We start from the raw sequence: 6,999 nt of genomic DNA, 5'->3' as shown, positions 1-6,999 counted from the left end.
AACACTTGTGGATCCCATTATATTTTCAGACCACAGGGCAGCCATGGGGATAAGGTCCTGTTGCTTAGCAACATGATGCCTATTGTGATGTAGGATAAGCTCAGCATAATTTGCATATGTGCTTTCCAAGCACCCTCCAGTATTCTATGCTGCTTTAGCACCTGAGATGACACTGTCTCCTCCACAGTTCGAGCCCCAGTGAGATTTCTTCCCTCAGGTTTCTTAAGTTGGGATTTCCTGCTGTATATTAGGCACAGAAGTGCACAGGGATTCATATTTGGAGTAATGGGAAAGATTCAGAAACAGTTGTGTTGTGTAGCTTCTTGTGCACCTAAGGCTCAGCAGAGAAGCCTCTTTGAAAGTGGATATGAGGGTTATGAAGTCTTGTAACTGGAACTAGATGACAAGAGGGAGAAAAAGGAAACCTAGGAATGTGCAGCAATAAAAAATTCTATATGGAAGACACATGGACTGCATGAAGGGTACTGTTTATAATATTAGAAACTTTAATCAAATGCCTTGTAGATAATCCATTAATGCAAACATGTGCAATTTGGGAAGAAAAGAAGTTATTTCAGGTTACTTGCTTTCCTGAAACTTTGCTTTGCTTTATTATAAAATGGTGTTTTTTGATACTTGTGTTTTGTTGTACCTTATGGATAATGTTTAAATGAATTCAATACAATGAAAGAAACAAGTATTTAACTTCTCATTTAAAAAGAAAATCACCATTAGCCCACAATAATTTTCTGCCAATACAGTCTAAAATTCATAAACTCAATTTCACCAGGAAGAACCTATGAAAAGAAACAGAATTTTAGGAATATTGTTTCAAATATGGTTCAGTAGTTTTCTAATATATCCAGATGAAGGAAATAATTGAGATGTATTCAGATGAAAGAGAATAAAGATACCTGTAAAAGAAATGTCACATTTGTTATGAGACTGGGCATGACATTTATCTTGTGGCTTTCTACATTTCTATCATTATTATTACTGTTAACATTTTGCTTTCTCAATAGGACATGATGTGTAATTGTTGAAGTATGGACCAGGCACCTAGATGAGATATTTTACAACAACCACCTTAATTTAATGATTGTTTTAATGTTCCTTTGGATACAAAAGAGAATGTCTCTGTTCTTAACTGAAATACTACAGGAATAATTAAAGAAACTGACATTTTTGTAAACATATATTTATAATTGTTAAATAAAACCTTATTAAACAAGGTTAAATTGGTCAAAGAAGAAAAAAAAAAGACAGTTCAAACGTGTTGGTTTCCCTCCTCTTGAGGACACAGGGTCAGATCTGGGTGAGATTACACTGACCTGCTTTTATGGAATATAGGATGAATGGTCACAGTCAGTACTGCTTAGGCCTACTCCCTTAGGCTTCGGCAAATTTGGGAATGGAGAGGTCTGGAAAGACTTCTTCCTTTGCTAACCAACATGCTTTCATAACTGGAACAAAACATGTGCCACATTTCTGATTAATCTCTTCCAAGTCCAGCATGACGGAAATGAGGGACTTGGGGTGGGCATTCCCACTTACATGTGTATCAGTCTAACTGACAGATCCAGGGTATCTTCACTCCCAGGGCAGGGATATCTCTCAGGGCAGTGATAATTCATGGACCAAGGAACAAACAGTATTCAGTATACACCATCATACCTGCCCTCTGGGAGACTCCATAACTGTCCCCAGTCTTGTCTTAGGTCCAGCAGTAATTTCTGTGCCATTGGAAAAAAAAGGCAGGTCCATGCTTGGCCAGGGGAATGTCATTAAATTTCCCACTTCCCCACACCCAGTTGGAATTTGCCCTTGGGCTTTCCTTTATAGCTTCCTCCAGGCAGAGTCAAACCCTCACCATCCATCAGTGCTGCAGATGACCCTGGGGCTGCCAAATCATCCACAAATACCTACAACAAACTGCACAGGCCACAACACCTCCCAAATCACCTACATTCTTGGCAATTCTGTTATACTTTCAGACCACAGGGCAGCCATGGGGATAGAGCCCTTTTGCTTAGCAACCTGATGCCTATTCTGAGGGAGGAGATGTTCAGCATAATTTGTGCATGCATATTCCAAGCACCTGCCAGAATTCTATGCTGCTTTGGAACCTGGGCTGACACTGTCTCCTGCACAGGTTTGAACCCTGGTGAAATTTCTTCCCTGAGTATTCTCAACTTGGGATTTCCTGCTGTATAGCAGACACACCAGGGTACAGGGATTCCTGTTTGGAATAATAGGAAAGATTCAGAAACAGTTCATGTGGTTTGTAGCTGCTTGTGCTCACAAGTCTCAGAAAAGAAGCCTCTACTTGAAAGTGGTTAAGAGGATGTGAACTCATGTAACCAGAACGAGATGACAAGATGGGGAAAAGGAAACCTAGGAATGTGAGGCAATGAACAATACCCCAAGGAAGGTACATTGACTGAAGAGTACTTTATAATATTAGAAATCTTTACTCAAATTCCTTAAGATAACCAATTTATACAAACTTGTGCAATGCAGGAAACAAATAAGTTATTTCAGGTTACTTGCTTTCCTGAAACCTTGCATTGCTTTATTAAATGTGGTGATTTTTGATACTTGTGTGTTGTTGTAGCTTATAGATAATGTTTAAAGTGAATTCAATACAATGAAAGAAATGAAAATTAAACTTCTCATTTTAAAAAATCATGAGGGCACAATAAAATTCTGGCAATACTGCCTAAAATTCACAAACTGTATTTCATCAGGAAGAACTTTTTAAAAGGAACAAAATTTGAGGAGCATTCATTAAAAGGATGGTTCAGCAGTTTTCTAATATGTTCAGATGAAGGAAATAATTGAGATACATTCAGATGAAAGAGAATAAATATACCTGAAAAAGAAATGCCACATTTCATATGAGACTGTACACTATATTTGTTTTGCGCCTTTCTGCATTTTTGTAGTTATTATTACTATTATAATTCTGCTTGGTTGATAGGACATTATTGGGTAATTGTTGACTTGGGGCCAGGCCACTATATGATATACATGTACTACAACCAGGTTAAGTTAAAGCTTGTGGTAATTTTCCTGTGAATACATAAGAGAATGTCTCTGTTCTTACATGAGATACTACCAGAATAATTAAAGAAACAGATTATTTTAAATATAATTTTAAAATTGTTAAGGAAAACCTTATTATACAAGGAATATGAGACAATGTTAAATCAGTGAAAAAAAATAAATAGAGTTCACATGTGTTGGTTTCACTCCTCATGAAGGCAAAGGGTCAGATCAAGCTGGGATTACACTGAGGTACTTTAATGGAATATGAGAAGAACGGTCAAATTCAGTGCCACTTGGGTCTACTCCCTTGGGCTTCAGCAAATTCAGGAATGGAGAGTTTGTGGAAGTCTTCTTCCTTTGCTAATAAACTTGCTTTCAGATCTGGAAAAAAATATGTACCATATTTGTGGTTAATGTCTTGCAAATCCAGTACCATGTAAAAGGGGGACTTAGGGTGGGCATTCACAATTCTGTGTGTATAATTCTAACTGACAGAGCCAGGGTACGTTGGCTCCCAGGAAAGGGATATCCCTCAGTGCAATGATAATTCCTGTACCAAGGAACAAACAATATTCAGCATACACCATCCTGCCAGTCCTCTGGGAGTCTCCATCCCTGTACACAATGGTGCCTCTAACCCACTCAGAACAAAAATTAGCCTCCCTACATATCATTTGATCTCTTCATCATAGGACCACCTTGAATGTCTCTCAGCATATAGGCCCAGAGTGAGATTTCTGGCAAGCCTAGATAGAGAAAGAAATCATGCCACTAAGACAGCCATGAGCCAATCCTCATGTCAGCTATAAACAGTGGACAGGTCGGGTTCCTCAAAGTTTTCCAAATTTCCCTGACATAAAGTGTGTACACTGACTTCACATGGGCATGCCTCATGTTCGGCTCTAAGTGAGCACCTGGGATGCTAAGCTGCATGTCTTAGACCCAGCAGTAATTTCTGTGCCATTGGAAAATAAAGCCCAGCCCTAGCTTGGCCAGGGGCACTTCACTAAAGTTTCCCCTATCCCACACCCAATAGGAATTTGCCCTTGGGCTGTCTTGTACAGCTTCCTCCACGGAGAGTTAAACTCTCACCCTCCATTGAGGTTGCAGGTGATCCTCTCAGCTACAGAATCATCCTCATATACCTGCAACAAACTTCACAGTCCACAACACCTCCCCTACGACCTGCACACTTGGGAGTCCCATCCTATTTTCAGACCATAGGGCAGCCATTGGGATAGAGCTCTGTTGCTTAGCAACCTCATACCTACTGTGAGGTTGCAGAGGTTCAGCATAGTTTGCAGAATCACATTGAAAGCTCCCACCAGAATTCTATGCTGCTTTGGAACCTGGGCTGACACTCTCTACTCCACAGGCTCAAGCCCCTGTGAGATTTCTTCCCTGAGGTTTCTTAACTGGGGATTTCCTGCTGTATATTAGTCACACCAGGGTACAGGGATTTCTATTTTGAATAATGGGAAAGATTCAGAAATAGTCTATGCGGTGTGTAGCTGCTTCTGCCCACAAGGCTCTGCAGAGAAACCTCTATATCAAAGTGAATATGAGGGTGAAGTCATGTAACTGGAACTAGATGACAAGAAGGGGAAAAGGGAAATCTGGGAATGTGCATCAATAAACAATACTCCAAGGAATATACATGGATGTATGAAGAGTACTGTTCATAATATTAGAAATGTTTAATGAAATGCCTTGAAGATAACCCATTAATGAAAACTTGTGCAATGCAGGAAGTAAAGAAGTTGTTTCAGGTTACTTGCTTTCCTGCAACTTTGCTTTGCTTTATTATAAAGTGGTGATTTTTGTTACTTCTGTGTTGTTGTAGCTCATAGATAATGTTTAAAATGAATTCAATATAATGAAAGAAACAACAATTAAACTTCTCATTTAAAAAGTCACCATAAGGGCAAAATAAATTTTTGCCAATACAGCCTAAAATATATAAAATCAATTTCATCAGGAAGTACCTCTTAAAAGAAAAACAATTTCAGAAATATTCTTTAAAAGAATTGTTCAGCATTTTTCTAATATGTCCAGATGGAGGAAATAATTGAGGTATATTCAGATGAAAGAGACTAAATGTACCTGAAAAGAAATGCCACATTTCATATGAGACTGGACTCTATTTTGTTTTGTGCCTTTCTACTTTTCTATAATTATTATTACTATTAATATTTTGCTTGGTTAATAGGACATGATTGGATAATTGTTGATGTGAGGACCAGTCCCCTAGATGTGATATATGTAATACAACCAGGTTAACTTAATGATAGTGGTAGTTTTCCTGTCAATACATAAGAAAATGTCTCTGTTCCTCAGTGAGATACTACAAGAATAATTAATGAAACTGACATTTTTTAAACATAAATTTAAAATTGTTAAAGAAAACATTTTTCAAGATATATTAATGTTAAAGAATTGAAAAATGAAATTCAATAAAGACAGTTCACATGTGTTTTTTTTCCCTCCTCATGAAAGCACAGGGTCAGATCTGGGTGAGGTTATGCTGACCTGCTTTCATTGGATATGAGAAGAAGGGTCACAGTCAGTGTCACTTGGGCCTACTCCCTTGGGCTTCGGCATATTTGGGAATGGAGAGGTCAGTGAAGTCTTATTCCTTCATTAATGAACTTGCTTCCAGATCTGGAACAAAATATGTGGCACATTAGTGGTTAATCTCTCCCAGGTCTAGCACCATTGAAATGAGGTTCTTGGGTTGAGCTTTCACAGTTATATGTCTATTATTCTAACTGACAGAGCCAGGGTATGTTGGCACCCAGGACAGGTATATCCCTCAGTACAATGATAAATCCTATACCAAGGAACAAACAATATTCAGTGTACACCATCATGTTTGACCTCTGGGAGCCTCTATCCCTGTCCCCAGTCTTACCTCCAAGCCACTCAGCACAAAATTATCAGCCTCTCCACATACCATGTGTTCTCTTCAACACAGGACCACCTTGACTGTCACTCATTGTTTAGGCCCAGAATGAGATTTCTGGCAAGCATAAAAAGAGCAAGAAATCCCAACACTAAGATAGCCAAGAGCCAATCCTCATGTGAGCTATAAACACTGTACAGGGCAGACACCTCAAAGTTGTCCAAATTTTCCTGAACTAAAGTGGGTTAATTGATTGCACATGGGCATGCCTCATGAGCGGCTCTGCTAAGTGAGTACCTGAGATGCTAAGCTGCTTGTCTCAGATCCTGTGGTAATTTCTGTGCCACTGGAAATACAAGGCACTCATAAACTTGGCCAGGAGCACTTCATTCAAGTTCCCCCTATACCATACCCAATAGCAATTTGCCCTTGGGCAGTCCTGTACAACTTATTCCAGGAGAGTCAAGCCCTCACCATCCTTCAAGGCTGCAGGTGATCCTCTTGGATGCAGAATAATCCTCATATACTTACAAAAAACTGCACAGGTCACAACTTCTCCACCATCACCTACACATTTGGGGTTTCCATTATATTTTCTGGCCACTGGGCAGCCATTTGGATAAAGCCTGGTTGCTTAGCAACCTGATGCCTATTGTGAGGTAGGAGTGGATCAGCATAATTTTCATATGCACATTTCAAGCACCAGCCAGGATTCTATACAGCTTTGGAAGCTTGGCTGACACTGTCTCCTCCATATGTTGGAGCCCCTGTGAGGTTTCTTCCATGAGGTTTCTTAAGTTGGAATTTCCTGCTGTATATTTGGCACACCAATGTACAGGGATTCCTATTTGGAGCAATGGGAAAGATTCAGAAACATTTGGTGTGGTGTGTAGCTTCTTCTGCACAAAAGACTCAGCATAGAAGCCTCTATTTGAAAGTGGATATAAGGGTGAAGTCATGGAACTGGATCTAGATAACAAGAGGGCAGAAAATGAAACCTAGGACTGTGCAGCAGTAAACAATACCCCAAGGAAGATACATGGACTGTA

Source organism: Choloepus didactylus, chromosome 4 (genome assembly GCF_015220235.1).
Source record: "Choloepus didactylus isolate mChoDid1 chromosome 4, mChoDid1.pri, whole genome shotgun sequence".
Taxonomy (NCBI): Eukaryota; Metazoa; Chordata; class Mammalia; order Pilosa; family Megalonychidae; genus Choloepus; species Choloepus didactylus.
This window is presented reverse-complemented; position numbering follows the sequence as displayed.